Source organism: Cervus canadensis, chromosome 26 (assembly GCF_019320065.1).
Source record: "Cervus canadensis isolate Bull #8, Minnesota chromosome 26, ASM1932006v1, whole genome shotgun sequence".
Lineage (NCBI taxonomy): Eukaryota > Metazoa > Chordata > Mammalia > Artiodactyla > Cervidae > Cervus > Cervus canadensis.
The window spans coordinates 32,752,315-32,775,008 of record NC_057411.1 but is presented as its reverse complement, the minus strand read 5'-3'; the positions used below and the strand labels follow the sequence as shown (position 1 = coordinate 32,775,008).

General features: G+C 41.4%; 1 protein-coding gene across 3 annotated transcripts in view; it reads left to right on the top strand.

The window, feature by feature from the left end:
- RASGEF1B (RasGEF domain family member 1B) overlaps positions 1–22,694 on the top strand; it is a 623,896-nt gene that overhangs the window by 575,359 nt on the left and 25,843 nt on the right. Inside the window, exon 1 of one of the 3 annotated variants that reach the window (XM_043448128.1) lies at positions 10,473–10,621. The exons of the other annotated variants lie outside the window; for them this stretch is intronic. The gene's annotated coding sequence lies outside the window, so the exon portion shown is untranslated. Of the gene's footprint in view, positions 1–10,472; positions 10,622–22,694 lie in introns of those variants that run through there. 3 annotated transcript variants of the gene reach the window in all.

Below are 22,694 nucleotides of genomic sequence, written 5' to 3'. Positions count from 1 at the left end.
GACATGAGTTTGAGCAGACTCAGGGAGACAGTGAAGGACAGGGAAGCCTGGCGTGCTGCAGTTCATGAGGTCACAAAGAGTCAGACATGACTTAGTGACTGAACAACAACAGCAAAAACACAACACATAAAGTTGGAGTCCACTTTGTCTCCCATGCCCAGCCCCACCCCCACCCCTTCCCAGGGACAGCCATTCTAATTCAGTGAAATAATTAGATCATATGATCTGCTCCATATGTTTTTGTGCATAAAAATATACTTAGTGTTACATTTTTCACAGCAATATTTAAATATATTGAACAGAAATGCTGCTGTTACTATGAAAATAATGGCTGTCCATGAGTCAAAACGTCTGGACATTTTACAAAATTAAACTTCACAGAATTATCTAGAAATCACAACAATGCTATAATATTTATGAAAGAGGATACAGTCTTATGAAAATTATTTTATTAAATTAAATAAAAAATACCTTTTAGGTATATGTTTTCATGATGACAACAGCAAATGCTTACTAAAGAAGGTTTTTGATGTCTTTTTTGCAGGGAGGGCATGCTACACAACTTGTGGGATATCAATTTCACAACCAGAGGTTGAACCCAGACCCATAGCAGTGAAAGCTCAGAGTCCTAACCACTGGACTGCCAGGGAATTTCAGAATTTCTTGAGTACAGTTTATAAAGTCTGATTAATAGTCTAAACTATGGTTATGTTAATGATAAAGCAACCAAGAGTTTACTATATTACTACCTTGAATATTAAATAGATAAATGGTATTAGCACTATTTAGAGAAATCTAATAAAAGGCATTAGCAACATCTAAAGAATTTCTTCTTTATCATTTCATCAACAAGTATTTAATAGAGAGTATTTGTCATCAATATTTGAAAACAAATTATACTTCCATAACCTCAAAGTTCATCATCAGATGGTCAGCACTGAAATCAGTTTGATTATATTCTTTGCAGCCAAAGATAGAGAAGCTCTATACAGTCACCAAAAACAAGACCAGGAGCTGACTGTGGCTCAGATCATGAACTCTTTATTGCCAAATTCAGACTTAAATTGAAGAAAGTAGGGAAAACCACTAGACCATTCAGGTATGACCTAAATCAAATCCCTAATGATTATACAGTGGAAATGAGAAATAGATTTAAGGCACTAGATCTGATAGACAGAGTACCTGATGAACTATGGACAGAGGTTCGTGACATTGTACAGGAGACAGGAAGCAAAACTATCCCCAAGAAAAAGAAACCCAAAAAAGCAAAATGACTGTCTGAGGAGGCCTTACAAATAGCTGTGAAAAGAAGAGAAGCAAAAAGCAAAGGAGAAAAGGAAAGATATACCCATTTGATTGCAGAGTTCCAAAGAATAGCAAGGAGAGATAAGAAAGCCTTCCTCAGTGATCAGTGCAAAGAAATAGAGGAAAAAATAGAATGGGAAAGACTAGAGATCGCTTCAAGAAAATTTGAGATACCAAGGGAACATTTCATGCAAAGATGGGCTCAATAAAGGACAGAAATGGTATGGACCTAACAGAAGCAGAAGATACTAAGAGGTGGCAAGAATACACAGACGAACTGTACAAAAAGATCTTCACGACCCAGATAATCACAATGGTGTTCACTGTAGGTGATCACTCACCTACAGCCAGACATCCTGGAATGTGAAGTCAAGTGGGCCTTAGGAAGCATCACTACAAACAAAGCTAGTGGAGGTGATGGAATTCCAGTTGAGCTATTTCAAATCCGGAAAGATGATGCTGTGAAAGTGCTGCACTCAGTATGCCAGCAAATTTGGAAAACTCAGCAGTGGCCACAGGACTGGAAAAAGTCTGTTTTCATTCCAATCCCAAAGAAAGGCAGTGCCAAAGAATGTTCAAACTACCACACAATCGCACTCATCTCACACGCTAGTAAAGTAATGCTCAAAATTTTCCAAGCCAGGCATCAGCAATACGTGAACTGTGAACTTCCAGATGTTCAAGCTGGTTTAGAAAAGGCAGAGGAACCAGAGATCAAATTGCCAACATCCACTGGATCATAGTAAAAGCAAGAAAGTTCCAGAAAAACATCTATTTCTGCTTTATTGACTATGCCAAAGCCTTTGACTGTGTGGATCATAATAAACTGTGGAAAATTCTGAAAGAGATGGGCATACCAGACCACCTGACCTGCCTCTTAAGAAATCTGTATGCAGATCAGGAAGCAACAGTTAGAACTGGATATGGAAAAACACACTGGTTCCAAATAGGAAAAGGAGTACGTCAAGGCTTTATATTGTCACCCTGCTTGTTTAACTTATATGCAGAGTACATCATGAGAAATGCTGGGCTGGATGAAGCATAAGTTGGAATTAAAATTGCTGGGAGAAATATCAATAACCTCAGATATGAAGATGACACCACCCTTATGGCAGAAAGTGAAGAACTAAAGAGCCTTTTGATGAAAGTGAAAGAGGAGAGTGAAAAAGTTGGCTTAAAGCGCAACAGTCAGGAAACAAAGATCATGGCATCCAGTCCCAGCACTTCATGGCAAATAGATGGGGAAACAGTGGAAACAGTGTCAGACTTTATTTTGGGGGCAGCAAAATCACTGCAGATGGTGACTGCAGCCATGAAATTAAAAGACGCTTACTCCTTGGAAGGTAAGTTATGACCAACCTAGACAACATATTAAAAAGCAGAGACATTACTTTGCCAACAAAGTTCCATCTAGTCAAAGCTATGGTTTTTCCCGTAGTCACGTATGGATGTGAGAGTTGGACTATAAAGAAACTCAGTGCAGAAGAATTGATGCTTTTGAACTGTGGTGTTGGAGAAGACTCTTGAGAGTCCCTTGGACTGCAAGGAGATCCAACCAGTCCATCCTAAAGAAATCAGTCCTGAATGTTCATTGGAAGGACTGATGTTGAAGCTGAAACTCCAGCACTTCAGCCACCTGATGGGAAGAGCTGACTCATTTGAAAAGACCCTGATGCTGGGAAAGATTGAAGGCTAGAGAAGGGAATGACAGAGGATGAGATGGTTGGATGGCATCACCAACTCACATGAGTTTGAGTAAACTCCAGGAGTTGGTGATGGACAGGGAGGCCTGGTGTGCTGGAGTCCATGGGGTCACAAAGAGTTGGACATGACTGAGCAACTGAACTGAACTGAACTGAACCTCAAAGTAGCTCCATAAATTTCAGCCCTGAAGGAATAATTAGGAAGTCAAATAATGTAGTTTTTGAAGTCTTGGACTTACCATCCAGGCTTTTTGACTTGTATAACCTTGGCTCTGACCTTGTTGGATAGTCTTGGAGAGATCATCTAATATCCTAGTATTCAATTTCCTCAACTAAAAAATGCCTTGTTTGGTGGCATTGAGGTGGGGAAAGATGAACAGAGATGATCATTAATTTTTCTCAGCTGTAAGATTTTATTATTCTATTATTCATTTTCTCCCTTCCCTACAACACTCAATGTTCTAGGACATAGACTGGTAATTAGTCAAAACTGAGGGGATTGTCTAGCAAAATAATCATACAATATTAAAGGATATAAGAATTTGAAACATAAAAACTTCTTCATTCATTATAAGATCAACTCCTCCACAAAAAACCAGATCAAACCACTATAAAGAGAAATTTGAACTAGAGAAATAGTATGTTTACCATTCACTATAAAGATTTTACAAGATGAAGAGTATTTATCTAAATAAATTCATGTTAAATATAGTTGAATCTCCACTCAAAAGAATGATTTATTGTTGTTTAGTTACTCAGCTGTGTCTGTCTCTTTGTGACCCTATGAACTGCAGCACACCAGGCTTCCCTGTCCTTCACCATCTCCTGGAGTTTGCTCAAACTGATATATTATGTTAAAATAGTGTTTAAGGTTATGAAATATTTCTTTTTCTGTATTAAAAAAATCACTATGCATTATGTAATCAATGATGATAAGACTGTCTCATAACCTTATGATCAGGCCAAGCAATATTACTTCTCAATATCAATATCCCTTCTGAGAGTATTGCAAAAATTACTTGGTATGAATAAGTAAGAATTGGCAAATGAACAAAATAATGATGCTTATAAAGGAAAAATAATGTATTTGCCTTCCTGTAGTTCTTATCTAGTATAAATGAAATAATAGCTTTTACATCTTCTTAGGGCACTTTGAAAACCTACTATGAAAACCTACCCACTTTGTGGAATTTTCCATGCAGTTGTGACATTCTTCTCTACAACTTTAGAGTCCAGTAGACAAACAGTGACAGTTTGTTACCTAGAGGATCACTTAGATGTGTGGAAGAGACTTCCCTGAAGTTACCTTTTCTAGTCAATTCCCTTTTACTTAGTGGTAACTTCTTAGCAAATCTAAATGAATGGCTCTCTATAATATTTTTGGTGATCCCAGGAAAGGAAAATATATGCCTCTGTAATAACCACCATTAGTACTGAGTGACCTTCACGAACTCAGTCTTCTCCCTAAATGAGACAGTGCTGTGAAAGAACATTGTAAATGATAACAATTGTTAGGAATTATTATTGAGGAGACCATTCCAAGGCTGACCCAATCATGTGTTTCATTGCAAAAATTCCTCCCAAATGGCAGGGTTCATTTTATAGTTATGAAGGGCCAGCGACTTAGAATCTTGAATATCTAAATTTTCAAGTCCTGTGTTCACCATCCTTCCTTCAGGTTCCAGGAAAAGGTAGGAACAGAGGTCAGTGTCAAACACATACACACTTTATTACTGTGAAATTCCGACATGACCCCCTCATAGGCTAGGAGGGCCCATGGGCAGAATTCATCTTCCTCAGGCTAGAATGAGGAAGAGGCCATGAAACCCAAGCATGCCAAGCAGCTTCCTTCCCTGTTTCATTCTAGGCTCTCAGATGAGGAAGGGGAAGTCAGGGGAAATCATGCTAAAAAACAGGGGAATATGAGGGGTTTTTGGTAAGGTCTAGAGCCAGGCTGGTCTAATTGACCTAATCAACATCTCATCATACCATTATAGCCAAATGAGGGGGGAGAATCCAAACAGAGAGGATCCCAATAAATCAGACCTCTGGTTCCAAACTGTCTTTGTCTCTACTGAGCCACGCCACTGTAATATTTCAGCCTCCCTTTGTGAAAAGGGTGCAGTACAGGGGAATCTTGTGGTTTTCTTTCCTCCCTCTTCCTTTAAATTGATTCTCATGCAAAAGCAATCACTTTTCCCGCCCTTTTATATAAAGTAATGTATCTGTGCAGTACCTGGCTATTACAGAGTTTGGTTTCTTTTTATCTGTTGATTTAGTTCAGACAAAGGACGAATTAATCAGCTACAAACTTATACTAACATACCTTGCTTAGGAACTGTTTAATGATTTTTCTCAAAATTGCATCTGGTCATTCTTCCTGTTTCTGCTTTCTGAAATTCTTGTAATCTTCTGTCAAAATATACGTGAGGCAGTGTACATCATACTTATAAAACTTGGGTTTGTCTTCCTTGGCTTTGAAAGTGAGAGGCTGAGGATGTGGTCTAGACTGGCTGTTGATAAGCAGTGTGACCTATGCCTTTGTTTCCTGCCATTTATAAACTGGAGCTAAGATTCCATATCCTTGGGCTCTTCATCTTCATATTTCAGAGTGACACTAAGAAGCTAAATGAAAGAGAATATGTGGAAGTGTTCTGGAGAGTTACTTGGCCATTTTGCAAGGCCCTTTAAGATCCAGAGAGAGGGAATTCAATACCAAAAAAGGTTGCTGTTCTATTGGGAGCATTGTTGTTCAGTCACTAAATCATGTCCAACTCTTTGTGACCCATGAACTGCTGCATGCCAGGCTTCCCTGTCCTTTAGCATCTCCTGGAGTTTGCTCAAACTCATGTCCCTTGAGTTGGTGATGCCATCCAACCATCTCATCCTCTGTCATCCCCTTCTCCTCCTGCCTTCAATCTTTCCCAGCATCAAGGTCTTTTCCAATGAATCAGCTCTTTGCATCAGGTGGTCAAAGTATTGGAGCTTCAGCTTTAGCATCAGTCCTTCTGATGAATATTCAGGACTGATTTCCTTTAGGATGGACTGGTTGGATCTCCTTGCAGTTCAAGGGACTCTCAAGAGTCATCTCTCCAGCACCACAGTTCAAAAGCATCAATACTTCGGCGCTCAGCTTTCTTATAGCCCAACTTTCACATCCACACATTACTACTGGAAAAACTATAGCTTTGACTAGACAGACCTTTGTTACTGTTTTTCTTACACTGAATCCTTGGTCCATTCCTTTATACTTTTCCCTATTTAGTTCTATTTGGTATTCTGGAGCCTTATTCCTCTTTGATAAGATGTGCTTTAAGCATTTGAAGGCAGTTATTCTTTGTGAGACTCTCATCTAAATTTCTTGTGTCTTAAGAAAATCATAAGCCACAAATAATGATATTTAACTTGTGTCTGAGACAAGTGATAAACCTTGCTTTGCAATGAAAAGAACTGGTCTCTGGTTTATCTACATGTATCTACCAGTTTTAAGAGCAATGAAAAAGCCAGACTCTGGTTTAATTTATGTACACATAGCTACTAGTTTTAACAGAAATATCTTGGACATGTGAAATGACCAAGAAATAGAGGATTTTTTCAGATATTATTTCAAAAATTTTACAGTAATTATATCCATTCTGCAGAGTGGATTGGAACATTGGAATCAGAGAGGTACAAGTTTAATTCATGGCTTCTCCATTTGAATGTTCTTGGCAGCTATTTACCTTCTTAAGCCTTAATTCCTTATCTCATAAATGGAGAAAACAGTACCTATATCTCAGAGTTTTGGTGAGGACAGACAAGAATGTAACCAAATATGAAAGTGAAAGTGTTAGTCTGTCAGTCCATAAAACGAATATGATGAAATACTCAACAGTGACTAAATGAAATGGACAACATCAACTTATGTCAACATGGATGGATAGGTGATCAAAACTTAGAAAAAACCATGAGAAAGAAAATGAGATGGATTGCACAATAATGTTTAGGTAAATAAACTCTTGTGGTGCTCACATAAAATATATGTCATCGTTCGTGAAAGGCAGATCCAAACATCTGCACCACATCTGTAAGAAGGAGTAAGTGGCTTTGGGTGAGAAGTGGGGTCTTAGATGGGAAATGAAAGAGAGTGAAATAAAAGGAGGAATGTGGGACATGAATCAGTCGTGACGACTGTTCTAATTTTGTAAGCTTCAGGTCCAAAGGGAAAGGAAAGAAAAATAATGTTCAGCACAGAGCTGGCCACATAGCAGAAGCTCAATACAGGTGGCTGTTTTTATTACCCAAGTGAGGTCCTACTCAGCAGGGCTTTATCTGCATCAATTTGACCAACATTACTGAGCTTACCAACATGTCAGAGACAAGAGCTGAGCTAATGGAGTCCAAAGACCAGAAAAAAACTATAACAAGTAGAGGATGGAAAGAATATCTTTTCATGATAGAAAATAACTAAATACATACTCATAAAAGCTATTATTTACCATTTGCGAGGCATTCATTCATTCAACCAACATATAGATAGCGAGTGTTTATTGTGTGTTAGACACTGTTCTAGACGTTGGAAACAGCAGAAAGACCACAACTACAACAACAAACCACAAACTTGGCTCTTATGGAACTTATATTCTAATGAAGGGAGGGAGGCAAATACTAATAAGTAAAATAGACAGTATGTTAAATGGTAGAAAGTGCTATGGAAGAAGCAAGAAAACAGAAGGATGAGATGGATGGGGGGTGATTACAGTTTTAAATAGGGAGATCAGGGGACTTCCCTGGTGGTGCAGCGGCTGAGATTCCACTCTCCCAGTGCAGGGGGACTGGATCCCTAGTTAGCGAACTAGATCCCACATGGTGCAAATAAGATCCCACGTACTGCAGCCAAAGATCTGCATGCCACAACTAAGACCTGGCATTGTGTGTATGTGTGCTCAGTTGGGTTCCCTCTTTGCGACCCCACAGTCTATAGCCCACTAGGCTTCTCTGTCCATGGGATTTTCCAGGCAAGAATACTGGAGTGGGTTGCCATTCCCTTCTCCAGGAGATCTTCCCCACCCCGAGATCAAACCCAGGTCTCTAGTGTCTCCTGCATTGGCAGCTGGATTCTTTACCACTAGCGCCACCTGGGAAGCATTAAATAAATACTAAAATGAATTTAAAAAATAATAACGAGGTCAGAGAAGGCTTCTCCAAGGGACGCTTTTCCAAGCTTATTTTATGTGTTATCCCTTTTCATTTTGTTCCATGAAGAATTTGCTTTTATAAAGCATGACTGCTATTTTTTCGATGGGTCAGCTGGGCCTCAAGAATCCTTCCTTGCCTTTTCTAAAGTTTGATCGCTGGCTAAGAGACAGAGGATTAGAGTTTGAGCCCCCTAACTCTGGAGCAGTCTCCTTATGTGTCACTCTCACACAGAGAGCTGGAAGAGGCCCCGGGGGATGAGCCAGAATGGGGAGCAGGAATGTGGTTTGGAAAAGCACCGAATCAATAGTATCATAGCATCTATTTTAGATTTTTGAGAAATTAAAACAAACATCTTTTATTTGGATGGAAGAAAGAAAAACTGCAGGATGTAAAACTGGGCAAATCTTTTGGGCTGGTGGGTATATCCGGAGGCTACAAAGGATGCCAAACACTTCCATTAAGAAATCATGATTTAGTCCAACTCTTATTTATTGCTACAGGAGCAGGAACCTCAAGATTGGAAATGACTTGCCCAACCTCTTATGGCTTGTTTGCCGCAGAATCAGGGTGGAAAACTGAGCTCGAAAGACTAGCCAACCAGCACAACCACAACAGAGCTGGGCCACCCAAGCCTGGTGCTTTACTCGGAATAGCTAGCTGGCCATGCCAAGCTGTCTTGGCCTTGTGGCTCCTTCTTTAAACTGTAGAGAAGCTCAGATAAGTGAGAGTGGCTTCCTGGAGGGCAGGGGATGGGAATGAAGGGGGCTGGGGAGGTGGGGGAGACCCATTTGTAGAAGAGATGGAGTATAATTAGTGAAAGAGAAGCCCCAGAAGGCACCGATGAAGAAGCTGAGGGGAGGGATGAGCTAAGCATAGGCAAGGTGAACTTCAAGAGCACTGTTTCCATCCCAGGAAGGAAGAAGGAGGGAGGGAAGATGGCACAGAGACAAAAAAAGTTCCTCCATCCCAGGAATCCTATTTATAGTCCTATAGGCCAGGTATGAATAGTGTTGTTTTATACATGGGAAAACGGAAGCTCAGAAAAGCTGCTTTACTTATCCAAGTTCACATAGCAGGCAAGAGTGTCTTGATGTGTGTGTGTGTGTATTTTTTTGTTTAACTTTTTATATTGTATTGGAGCATGTAGCCAATTGGGTTTCCCTGGTGGCTCAGACTATAAAGAATCCGCCTGCAATCGAGACCTGGGTTTGATCCCTGGGTTAGGAAGGTGCCCTGGAGAAGGGAATGGCTACCCACTCTAGTACTCTGACCTGGAGAATTTCATGGACAGAGGAGCCTGGCAAGCTACAGTCCATGGGGTGGCAAAGAGTAGACAGGACTGAGCTACTTTCACTTCACTTCACTTCATATAGCCAATTAACAATGTTGTGACAGTTGAGGTAGACAGAAAGGGACTCAGCCATACATTCACATGTATCCTCCTGATGCTTTAAGATTTTGTTCTTTTCTTGCATCTCTTCCTTCCCCTATTTTTCATCTTTTCTTCCCTCCAGTCTCTTTTTCTTCATACAAGGTGAAGTACCGGGGGTTTTACCTCTTTTTCTAAAATAGTTATCAAGTATCCAATGATAAAGTATGAGGTTACCATGACAGCAAGACATTTGCCTCCAGAATCTTATTTCACAGCACAGTTCCCTTTCATTGTGGCACCTGTAACAGCCTCAATTTTACGTTTTGTTCGGATGACGATTTTCTTAATGTTTGTTCTCCACTAGACTGTAAGCTTCATAATGGCAGGGACCAACCTGGAGTGTGCCCCCAGCGTTTGGCACAACCCTAGCACTCAGGCTTTCCGTAAACATTTACTGAGCGAATGTTCTTGTGGTTTCTCTCCGCTCTCTTCTGAAAGTTACACGGACAGTAACCTCTAGCTCATAATTATGTTAATAGAGAGGGTATAACAAGTCGGGCCGGTATTTACACAAGTAAACGAACACACACAGGCACACACATGACTGCACAGCCTCCGGCAGGTGCACTTGGGAAGAAGCGCACGCCGTCCGAGCGAGCCGAACCAGCGTTGGTAAACACTGCGGCGCCGGGCTCCGCCGGCCTCCGCAGCGTGGGAGGTCACCGAGGCAACCTCGCTGCTGGAGTCCCGGGCCCCTGGGGACGCGTGGGCGGGGCCCGGGCGCCGGGGGCGGTGGCGGAGTGGGCGGGGATCTTCGCCGTGATTGGCCCGTGAGGACGGGCGCGGGGCGGGGCTGACGGCGGGGGCGGGCCCTCGGAGCCAAGTGGGTGTGCGCCCCGGCCGCGGCAGTAGTTTCAGTATAAACAAGGCACGGGACTGGTTGGACAGAGTTGGGGTTTTTTTCCCCCTTTCTTCCCGCGCGCTTTCGCTCCCTGTCCTTTGGTTGCGTTGGTGGGCACACGGAAAACAGTCGGGAAGCCGAGGACACGGGGTCCATCTGCAGGTGAGTGGTTTCCTGATCAGTAGTTCTCCCGGGCGAAACTAGAGCCAGGCTGCGGGAACGCGCGACCCTGCTGCGCGCTGCCCTCTCCCAGGCTCTCGGACTCGCTCCGGCCGTCGGTGCCCCTGGAGGCGGCGGGAGAGCCAGGCGAGCGAGCGCTCCTGGTGCAGAGCGTTCCGCGAAAGCGAGTGGAGTGGGGAGTTCTCCTGCCTGGCCGCCGAGGGCGTCTGGGGCCACCCTGGGAGCGGTCACGGTGTCAACAGGTGCGGGACCCAAGCCGATGGGGTCCAGGAAGGCGCAGGTTTAGGTTTTTGCCTTGTTTCTCTCAGCTGGATCCCACAGCCAGGCCTTCTGTCTCGAGATCTTGGTACAGTTTTTGAGGATCTATCCGAGTCCTAGTCGCTGTTCATCCTTTCTTCATCCTCTTCTCCCTTCCTAGGTTGTTTCCTTCTACTTCTTGGCTAGTTTTCGTGCGTGGGTGGGGGGGGAGGGGTGCTGTTTATTATTGGTGTCGGAGCCTTAAAATCTAAGGTCTGACTCTTTAGAAGAGACAAGGGAACAGAAGTCATGTGCTTACCACTGACACGGTGATATTCTTTAATTCCTCCGTTTAGCTGGCTACTTGGGACAGAGTGTCCCCTTGCTCTTGCCTGAGCTCAGGTGAGTCGTCTCGGGTCACCTGGCTGGGAGATAGTAATCTGAACTGTGGGTACCTGGGAGCCTCGCGGGCTGCTGGCGGGAGGGAGGCTCCTTTCTGGGGGAACCGTGGAAACTTCAGTGCTGTTCCTGAGAAAAAGCCGAACAGGGGCGCTGGAGGGTACGTGGGTGTGTCTGTCTGTCTACGTACCACTGGAGTATTGATTCCCACCTTACCCCAACGTGATCCGCGCAGGTCAGGCGACAGCAACGTAGCTAAGTCCTCTGACAGTGCAGAGTGGCGCAAGTGTACCAAGAGGGCATCTCTAGGGAGCGACCCTCTTTTCTGAGTGGATGGATATGCCCATCTTTGCTAACGAATTCGGGGGGTATAGTGTATATGGATAGATATGCACACAAATTTGTGTACGTGTGTTTGGGTCGAAAGCGTCTCCAAGGAGTCCTTCGTCAGCAGCACCATGTGACTGCGGTCAGGGACTGCTGGTGCGCGTAGATCTATATTTAGACCTCGACGATCTCTGATGGCCTGGGAGGGTCTCTGAACTGGGTGCATAAAGGGGAAGAGTTCAGGGATCAGGCTTTTGCCCTCTTGATTAATGTCTGGTACAGTCAGACTCAGATGGGGTGAATAATTATTCTTTCCTTCTGAAGACAGCGGCTAGAGCTTAGCATGTGACGGCTGTGTCTTAATTTAAAACATAGACCATGGTGATAAGCCTAGGCTAAGAAACAGGGAGGTTACAGTTCACCAGAGTATATGCCTGATCAGAGATTTGGGAGGAAAACAACTAGTCAGGTGAGGTTTAGAACAAATATAGAAGTGACTTCTAAAAGGAAATAAAAATAAAAATGCTTGGCTGTTGAGATTTTCCTAACAGATTAAAAAGTGTGGCAGCTTGTTGGATCATATTATTAATGGTTATTTTATTTGGGTGGGGGGAGGGGGGAGGGGATTGGGCCAGGGAGGACCTGGGGCATTTTTGACAGAAATCAGGGTTCACAGTTGATGCTCTGTTACGCCTTTCAGGCAAAAAGTGGAGATGATCAGCTACTGATTAGCAAGCTTCTTGTTGGCATTCTTCTACTACATGTTGGTCAATCCTTTGTTTTCCTAGAGGTGGCAACATTTCTGGCTACTAAGACTAGTACTTTCCAGTGGTCTAATGGACTATTAAAGTCTTAGAATTTGTCTCACCCTTGGTGCATTTTCAGTCTTGCTCTATTTTATATGCTCCACTAGACACTTAATCTGATGCTTGAGATCATACTGACTTTCGGAATAGAAACTCATAAACCATTTATATTTATTGTTTTCTAAATTTAATTTATTCTCATCCATATATTAAATATTTAAATATTATTTATCATAATTCACATTTCTCATATTATTACTGACACTGCATTCTTACAGTCTAAAATTAGCTACTAGCTAATAAGCTACAATAGACAAAAAAAAAAAAAAAAATTAATCGAATAACACCACTCTAGGAGAAAAGAGAAATGGTTAAGAAAATTGAAAGGGCAAAGCTAGGTGATGGTCTGTGTTGGTAAGGTACCTAATACGGCACAGGTAAAGGTGGGTTCAACTTCATCAGCCTCCAGAGGTGGCCTGGAAGAATTGGACTTTGGAGGAGCATTCGGATGACCCCAGAGAGAGTATCTGCTTGGACAGGAGATGAGGAAATAAGGGTATCCTCCCTTCCTTGGGAGAAGAATCTGGAATCTCTAAAGTGGGGACTTAGAATCTTGATTCTGATGCCACAGATAATAAATGGAAAAGCCATTATAACATTTCATGTGGTCGTAATGAGACAACCTGTACTATTGAAAATACTGCTTAAGATTGATGAGGTTTTTGTCTTTAGTGGTTGAATTCAGATGTTACCTCCCCTTCAGTTGTACTTTTGGGTTTGCAGTTAAATTGATAAAAATTAGATTTTGTGCAACCCACTTATTCTAGAATGACAGATGTAGCCAAGTGCTGTAGGCAGGTTTCTGCCTTGGAAATAGAGACTAGGGTTCTAATCAGTCTGCAGCCCTAACAAGTCACTCCCTCTCTCTCTATGCCTGCAATATCTGTGAAATTGATGAGTTGTCGAACTAGATGATCTATGAGTCTCTTTTAGCTCTGTGTTTGCTGACTTATTTTGCTATACTATCGCTTCATTCATTTGCACCATTTATTGGCTGTGGAAGAATGAAGGCTGAAGTAATGATCTGTGGTTAGATGTTCAGCTACTTTCTGGGTACACAAAAATGAAGACAGGAGAGTGAAATTTCTTATTGATGAAAATTATGTAGACATTTATTATTTGCCTGAACTGCCTTTTGTTTTTCTCCTACAAGTGTTTTTAAAAATGCTAGTTTTCAAGAAGGCTGAAAGAGGAAAATTTTTTGACCTTTTAAATTAGTGTTACTGTTAAAACCAATCATCTTAAAACCAATCTTTTGACCAGTCATTTTTTCTTAGGTCTGTATATTACTTTGTTTCAAGGTATGTCTATGTCTAGAAGTCATTCAGTTGATTCATATTTTATTAGGAAACCCTGGTATGAAAATTACTGTAACACAGAGAAAGCGCAAGTTAGTCTTGTAAGAAAGGAAAGCGCTTTATAGAGAGCACTAATATCCTTCTATTTATCTTAAAGGGAAGAATGGAGGAGGGGTTCGAATAAGGGTAATTTTTCAAGAACTTGCAGTCAAAAAAATAATACTATCCCAGTAACCATGTTAATAGAAAATTATACTTGTTTACTAAATGTCCTAAGTATCAGGTTATTTTCCTACTGAGGTAAATTGGGTTTAGAAACATAAACTCTTTTAGTTAAGGTTGTGTCCCCATTTGATATTCTGTAATTTGACTTGAAATCTATCATGTGTGAATGATGATTCCACTACTTATCTCTGTGCTGTTCAATATGGTAGCCAGTGCTGTTCAGTAACTAGTCACATGGGGATATATGAACTTAAGTTTAACTAAGTTAAACAAAACAAAAAAATTGCATGAGTCATGTTTTAGGTGCTCAATAGCTACATGTGTAAGTGGCTGATATATTGGCCAGAAAAAGAACGTTTCAAATACCTCAGCAAGTTCTTTTTGACAGTCCCTAATTAGATGATGATGATTTTGATTATCCAGAAGATCATTTTTATTCCTCTGGGAAAATGACAATTAATTCTCATCATAAACAGCACCCAAGACATAAGGAAATAAGACTGACTGGCTTTGTATGTTTGCAACTGTATATCATGAGCAATGCCACCTTCCAAAGTTCAGTAATTTGCCACAATCACAAACACCAATTTCTCAAAAAATTTCCCCCAGAACCCCAATTAGCCTTTCACTTTTCTAAACCAGCGCCTACTGCTTCTGCTAGAATGCACCAGCCCTTTCAACGACAAGGAACATGGAGCCATCTACTGTTAAGTTCAGGAACTGCATGGAAGTTGTAGATGAAAAACAGTGCAGGAAGAATATCAACATGCATGGTAATCAGTTCCTACAAAAAAAAATAGTAAAGATTTATCTCATAGAAAGGTTTTAAATGATTCTCCAGGCCTATTTATAGTCTCCATGTACTGAATTGTTGTTTTGTGTCTTGATAAACTGCTGACAAGATATTCCCAAGTCAAAAGATGACAAAGTTTAGCTTTGTTTTTCTTTCAGGGAGACCAAAGATAGTAACTATTTGAGTCAGAATTCTTTTCCTTCATTAATTAGGAATTAGTTTTTTTTTTTTTTTAAAGGTAGCATCTAGGACAAATGAAGCAAAATGCAGATTCATTTTTTATATGGAAACCTGTAACAAATCAGGAAATACCCCTATTTCATCCTTGTAGAGAGAAATAGGACCTTCTTTCCTCAGAAATACTGATTATTTCCCCTTGACTGTGAGATCGCCTAAGCATTTGGTGTTCAGTTCCAAAGAATGTACTTATCTGGGAGTTACTTACTTTTTGTTCTCCTGCCAAAGAGGTGAGTCAATTCTTACTTGTCTACTCTGTATTGTTTGTAATCGCAACACAATACCTCTTTTTTCCAAGGAGGTTAGCAAAGGTGTAGCTTTTCTAGCATCCAGAGATGCTGCTAGGAAGCAATGAGAAGATAATCTTTGAGATGCTTTCAAGCTCAAAATAAGCATGTTTTAGCTAGTGTTGGAAACTTGATTTTGCTTTCTTCCAACTCAGATCCATAATTAGAGAAACACCCTCTTAAAAGTACTTGAGATCCCACTTGGAGTCAAGTTGAAATATGTGAACCCTTTTTTCATTCCCATCTCTGGAACCTCAAATGAGAAAGGGAAGTGGTGGCCTCTCACCGAAGGGCAAAGTTCCTCTGGAATCTAGATGGGAATTTGGGAACCAGTCATTCCCGGATCTTAAATTAAGCCTCTCCTTACTAAGCAAATATGGTTTCGAAGTTCAACTGTGATAAAGTGGCTGTCCTCTACCTCACTGGGACACATGCCCAGCATTTTTTAACAGAAGCAAAAGGATAGCCATCAATGTAAAGGCATTGGATTTATTAAATATCTCACCAAGTCACTCTATGATGAAATAGGGATTGAAATACACTTTTTTTTCTTGCACTCCTACCCTTTGCGATCTCATTCTCCTGGGTGTAAACGAAATGCTGACTTGACATCTTGGTAGAGATTTACAAAACACCTAAAGCAGATGTTGAAGGATGGCCTTTGATTTAGTTCCCACACCCATCTTTTCCTGGCCCTCTTTTCCAATTTGCATTGTCACCTGAAACCACCTTAGCCTCATGCACCTGCCTCCCCATAAATAACCTTGTGCAAAAGCAGTCGCTGATTTAAACACAGTCTGCTGTTTCAAGAAAAGGCGGCTTTTCATCTGGTGCCTTAGTTGGTTTGAAACCATTAGGCATGCCTTTCAAATCCATTCATCCCTTAAATCACCCAGAGCCTGCTTCCTTGCTGCTGGATCAATGTCACGCTGAACTCTGGCAGGGTCCTTGAAAGAACATGATATATCTTTGTGACTGAATTAGCTGCTCTTGTGAGATATCTTGTCTGTCAACCAACTTTCCAGGTTCCCAAATTCATTTTAAGAAAGAACATTCATCTTGTATACCTGGGTTGGATATCACTTACTTCCCCTTGAGAAGTTTCCCAGAAGAACCTGTAATCTGTATGCTAATTCTAGCAACTCAAAGCTTTCTTTTATCCTGGGTCATTGTTTTAAAAACCAAATTCATTTCCCACTGTCTCATTGCCTTCTCTCCATTCCAAAGTCCTCAATTTGCGGAGGGTGTGGGAGGAGGGGTGGAAAGGCCTATTTAATTATCTCTTCCCCCCCAAAAAGAAGTGTCTTTTTCATTCTCTTTAACTCCATTGGATCAGTACTACTAGAAAAAAACAAAACAAAACAAAAAAAATATTTATTGCTTTCTAAGGAGCCAGCTTTGAATGTGTTACACCAAGGTTCTTTTCAGAACCACCTTGTTCTCCTTTGAGGAAGTGGGTAATAAATACGATCCAAGTTCTGTACAGGCCAGCACACATACTTCCTAATCTGAGATCTGAATTCTCTAAAAGTATATACACATTTGTTGGTTGATTTCTTGCAGAGAAGTTTGTGATCTCCCTAAAAAGCTAAGAGCCGCTGGCCAAATAGAATACATTCTGAGTTTCCAGCAACTGGTTTACAAATGAAACGTTGCAAGGTGAGAACCGTTTGTGAGATTAACCTGTCTCTTAAGCCTTATCTTCCTGGTAGTCATTTGAATAGAGTCAACAGCTTTTTCAAGCATCTCACATAAATCTCATTTTTACCAAAGGAGTTAACTGCTTTGAAGTTTAACTTAACCAGCAAATTAAGGACAGTGCTTAATCGCCTGGGGGAGGAAATGGCAATCTGGTCCAGTATTCTTGCGTGGAGAATCCTACGGACAGAGGAGCCTTCGGGCACCAGTCCATGGGATCTCAAAGAGTTGGACAAGACTGAGAACAGCACAGCACTTAATACCTTCACTTATTTCAATTTTGGAAAAAAGTGAATTTCTCCTAAACCAGAATTTTTGTTAGCTGGTCCCCACAGCAGGTACATTGGGTTGGGCAAAATTTGTACTAAAGAGGGATGAAGAACTTGGTGGAGGATGTGCTAAAGAAGGATGGAGAAGTTAGTGTTGAGATTATGTTGGAAAGGATAGAGAAGTTAAGTAAATTGAGAGTTTACAGAACCCAACAGACAGAACATAGTAATTGTGAGAGCTGTAAAGAGAAGGTTTGCTGCAGATAAGAAGAAGCCAGAGCTTCACTGAGATTAAAGAAAAGAAATGGAAGCTGTGGGTAGGAACTACCTTAAACTCAGTCCTTTGTCCACTGGGGTAACGTTAGCAAAGGATTCCTGGAATTAATAGCACCCGGGGCTAAATGCTTCTCTGGATTCTCGTGTCCAGTACTTTGACATTCTGCGAATTTGTTTTCTTAAACAAAAACCAAGCCAATATTTAATCTTCTGAGCCTCCCTATTTACTTCTAGAACTGTAGCAAGTTGAACTAAAGTCTTGGACATCAAGTTTGAGTAATGCTAAATAAACAGTATTTCCTGATGTGGGTAACAAGAGGAGAGATACTTGAGAGAAAAAAATTCCACTATGTTTATCTTTGGAAGTATTTAAAAATCCACTTCACAATCAGTACTTTTTGTGCCATTCTGCTGACCTTTCCCCTTGTTTAACAAATACAGCTATTACACAAGGCAGTTGATCTTTCCAGAAAAATGACTGGCCACTTGCTAGAGATTGTCCAGAAATTAGTGATGCGTACTGTGATCTATGAGCTTCCTTTGTGTCATTTTATCTCATCAGATTTTTTTTTTTTTTTTTTTTACTGGAACTCTCTAAGGTACACACAAGCAAATATTACTGTATTTCAATGAATCTAAGATGTCACCCATTATAAGATGCTCTTTTGTATATTGCTAAAAAGAAGGCTGATGGTTAAATGTGTTTTCTTGTCACTCAACTATCTAATGAATCCCAATTTCAAAGAAACTAAAATACAAAGAAGTGTATATTAGAATCTCTGAAATCTATGACTAGAGGGGATTATTCTTTGATGGCAAAGGTCAGTATCTGAAATACTTCTGTTGACAGTGTTGCTTTTTAATAAGAGTAATTAATGGCATTTCATACGTCTTTGGAGCAAGGATTTATATAGAACTTGTAAAGCATATAAATTACTCTAATAGACTACAATTTGGGACAGACTGACAGGCTTTTCATTTTATGGGTAAACATTAGAAGTTCAAAGAAGACCATTTGCAGTATAGCATGCTGCAGAGTTGTAAATTTTGAACCTGGAATGTGAAGGCCTGGGTTTGAAACACTTTATGCAAGTGGAATTATCAAGATGGTTTGTGATTAAATCAATCAGCTGATCAGCAACAGAACTTTGGGCTGATTAGAAGGCAGAACGCAACCAGTGACATGGTCTCTTCTTAAATTGATTTTTGTAAACTAAAACTTGATTTTTAGTAAACTAAAACCTCAATTAACTTATCTCAGTTTACCATCCTTTGCTATTTGCAGTATTTTCTTTTGGTACCTGGTGTTTTTTGGTGTGTTGATACTTTTGTACACTTTTCCCAGAAACAGTACAAATGCCTTTTGTCATTGCTCTAAAAAAATGCTCTAACCTTGCCATAAAGGAAATTGGTAGTTTGTTATTATTTAGAATTTTGGAAGGAGAGAGAAAAAGTGGAAATAATTTTCCAGGTGAAGACTATATCTAGTGGTGAGTAAGTGACTCTCCAGAGTTTTCAAGGCTCTTAAGCCCCAGATGAGGGCTTCATACAGTCCGCGTCCTTGTCCAGATCTGGATCCTTGTCCGCTTTATGGGAGTAAATAATTAAGAAGTACTTTTGGTGCTGATTTTTTGGAAAGGGAATTCTGAGTAATTTGTGACCACTTTGTGGGTTAGTGATTCTTGGCAATCAACCAAAGGCCACAGGGGTGTGTGTGTGCAAGATGCGAGAAGGTTCCATTGGGCTCACTTGATGCTGTAGCCATGTGACTGTGTGGTCCTAATCTGGTCACTTCTCACTGCACAGGGTCTCAGTTTGTGCACTGGTTGACAGAGGAGAGTGGACCTGACTGTCATGGCTCTTGGACCTTGGCTTCTTGCAGAACTGTTTTGCAGTCATTGCTGATCCCTTAGCACCTAGTTACAGCCTTAGATGCTAAATCCTTAGCATATGTTCCCCACCTAGTTACAGCCTTTGAATCCTTACTCTTTGTAGGGCCTCTGGGCAACCACTTCAGATGGATTGCAGTTAGAAAGTGAAATGAAACCTATTTCCATCTTCGACTAGTTGATTTCCTATGGTCCTTTGGAACTTTTGGCACTTTCTGATTGCCTGAAATTCCCAACTCCTGGCCAGCTGTCTCCCCAAAGCACTTTACTATGATGGTTTCAGTAGCAATGAGTCAGTGGAAAAATCAAGGAAAATTCATGATTCTTGGCAGAAGGGGAAAAAAAAAACCTTCAAGGGCATGATGGAGTGAGTTCCACTTGTCAACCTTGGGTGCCAAGGATGCTGTGTGGTTTTAACCATCTAAAGCTTTTTTAAGCCAGAGGCAGGTGACCACATCCAAATGGAAGGTTCCTTCCAGGCTGTAACTCTTAGGTGTTTCTCATCTCAGTCTCTGGTGTCCCAGTTTAAGGATGTTTTGACTTTCTCAGGGCAAGGGCAGATGGTCTCTTGTTTTTCTTCCCACCAGGGACAACCCATTTGCAAAGATGATATTGCATGTGAAACAGACTCATTGAAAACTGGCAGTTTGAAAAGGACAGAAGCATACTTTGTCCATTGCCTTATAAAATGTTAGCATTGAGTTGTTTATTTAACTGTGATTCCTGTGTATAAGATCTTACCAACTAAGTGGAGAGCATTTGTGTTAACGTCTACATCTGATTGTTCCTGGTCCCTTGGCCATTATGACCATGTGCTGTCCAAGCGAGAGGGATGGCAGCGATGACTCTGGTGGTTACCGGTCTCCCCAGAGTGACTCTCAGTCCTCACTTTCTTCCCATCTGTGACTACATTTTTGGAGTATAGTTGATTTACAGTGTTATGTCAGTTTCAGGTGCACAATAAAATGATTCAGTTACACATAAATATACTGTTGCTATTCAGTCGCTAAATCATGTCTGACTCTCTGTGACCCCATGGACTGCAGCACACCAGCCTTCCGTGTCCTTCACTGTCTCTTGGAGCTTGCTCAAACTCATATTCATTGAGTTGGTGATGGCATCCAACCATCTTGTCCTCTGTCACCCCCTTCTCCTGTTGCCCTCAATCTTTCCCAGCATCAGGGTCTTTTTCCAGTGAGTTGGCTCTTCACATCAGGTGGCTCAAGTGTTGAGCTTCAGCAACAGTTCTTCCAAGAATATTAAGGGTTGATTTCCTTTAGGATTGACTGGTTTGATCTCCTTGCTGTCCAAGGGACCCTTAAGAGTCTTCTCCAGCACCACAATTTGAAAGCATCAGTTCTTCGGTGCTCAGCCTTCTTTATGGTCCAGCTCTCACATCCCTGCATGACTACTGGAAAAAGATATTCTTTTTTCAGATTCTTTTCCTTTATAGATTATTACAAGAGATTGAATATAGTTCCCTGAGCTATACAGTAGGTCCTTGTTGTTTATCTATTTTATGTATAGTAATGCATATCAATTAATCCCAAATTCCTAATTTATCCCCACCACCACCTCCCGCCACTACTTTCCCCTTTGGTAAACACAGACGTTTGTTTTCTATTGTCTGTGAGTCAGTTTCTGTTTTGTAAATAAATTCATTTATATCGCTTTTTTAAGACTCTGCATATAAGCAGTAGCATATGAGGTTTATCTTTCTCTGTGCTATTTCATCGTAGATGGTTTTATATTCTCCCTCTCTTGGTTTATGGACGGGATGGACCACAAAATACTGAAGTTATTACTTTTCTCCTTTTTCACTTTCTTGATGCTTCTTTCCCTAAATGCCATTTCAACTGCCAGGGCGGCTTTACAGTGGGTGTTGTTTGTTCCCAGCACCCCAGCCCCGGCGGCCCCCTGCCCAGGCACGTGGCTAGGGGTGGCAAGGGGTGGACCTGGGACAGAGGTGCTTGGAGAGGGATGTACAGCCCCACTCCCTGCCCCTATTCAGATGCAAATATCTTAAGCCTCTTGGAAAGAAGGATTAGTCCAGGTTGTGTCCTCCTGCAGCCTCCAAACACCCTCGGCCTGTCAGTCCAAGCCCTGGAGTTTGTCTTTCCCTCATTGTTTGCCTCTGAAATCCTCAATCTCTGCAGCTCCTGAATGCCTCCATTGTCCAGACGGGCTGCCGGAAACGGGAGTCTGTTCTGGGCATAGGAGCTCATCCCTCGGAATCCAAGTAATAACTTAAGAGCGTCTGGCTGCCACCAAACACCGTCTTACGAGGGCTTTGTGAGCAGGAAGGCGCGCAGAGGGAGAGGACCTCACAGCGCTCCTTGTTCCTCAATCGGGTGCTTTCTCAGCCTGTGTGTTTACCGAGCACTGAGGCCTTATAGAGCCCTTCACCCCGAAAGAATTTGACATGAAGGGGCGAAAATGAATAGCATCAGACTTCAGTGAAAGCTGGGGAGTCGGCATTAAATCTCCTGATATATATATATATATATATATATATATATATATATATATATGCCTCTATAAACTTACACAGTGCTTCCCTGGAGGCTCACTGGTAAAGAATCTACCTGTGGTGCAGGAGACTCTGGTTCGATCCCTGGGTCGGGAAGATCCCCTGGTGAAGGAAATGGCAACCCACTCCAGTATTCTTGCCTGAGAAATCCCATGGACAGAGGAGCCTGGCAGGCTGCAGTCTGTGGGGTTGCAAACAATCAGACGTGACTTAGCGACTAAACAAGGACATAAACACACACACACATATGTGTACACACACACACACACACACACACACACACACACTTTAATTCTAGGCTTCTTTTAGGTTTTCGTTTTTCAGTTTTTTAGGTTATCTCCTAATATGCCCAATGCTAGTTCAATATTTCTTAAGCATTATGTAATTCTTCCCTGCCAACTTTGAAGGTACAGGCTTCCACCTTAGGATGATATTTGACTGGGAGGAGAAAGCAATTTAAAGCTCAGCCCCCATCCCTGCCTTCCTAACCAAATGTGAAGGAGTAAGATCTAAACACAGCAGCCAGAGACTTGACTTTAGGTATGGATTGGAGCCTTTGATCCAAGTATTTCATGGTATTTTATTGGACAAGTTTGGTAGTCAAAAATATGCATTCATGTGCTGTTCAAAAGCAGTGTGCTTCTTGATGGGTTCTGAGATTGTTTCGTAATCTGGGTTAAAAATTGCCTGTTCTTCATGACTGTGAAAGCCTCGTGCCTATTAA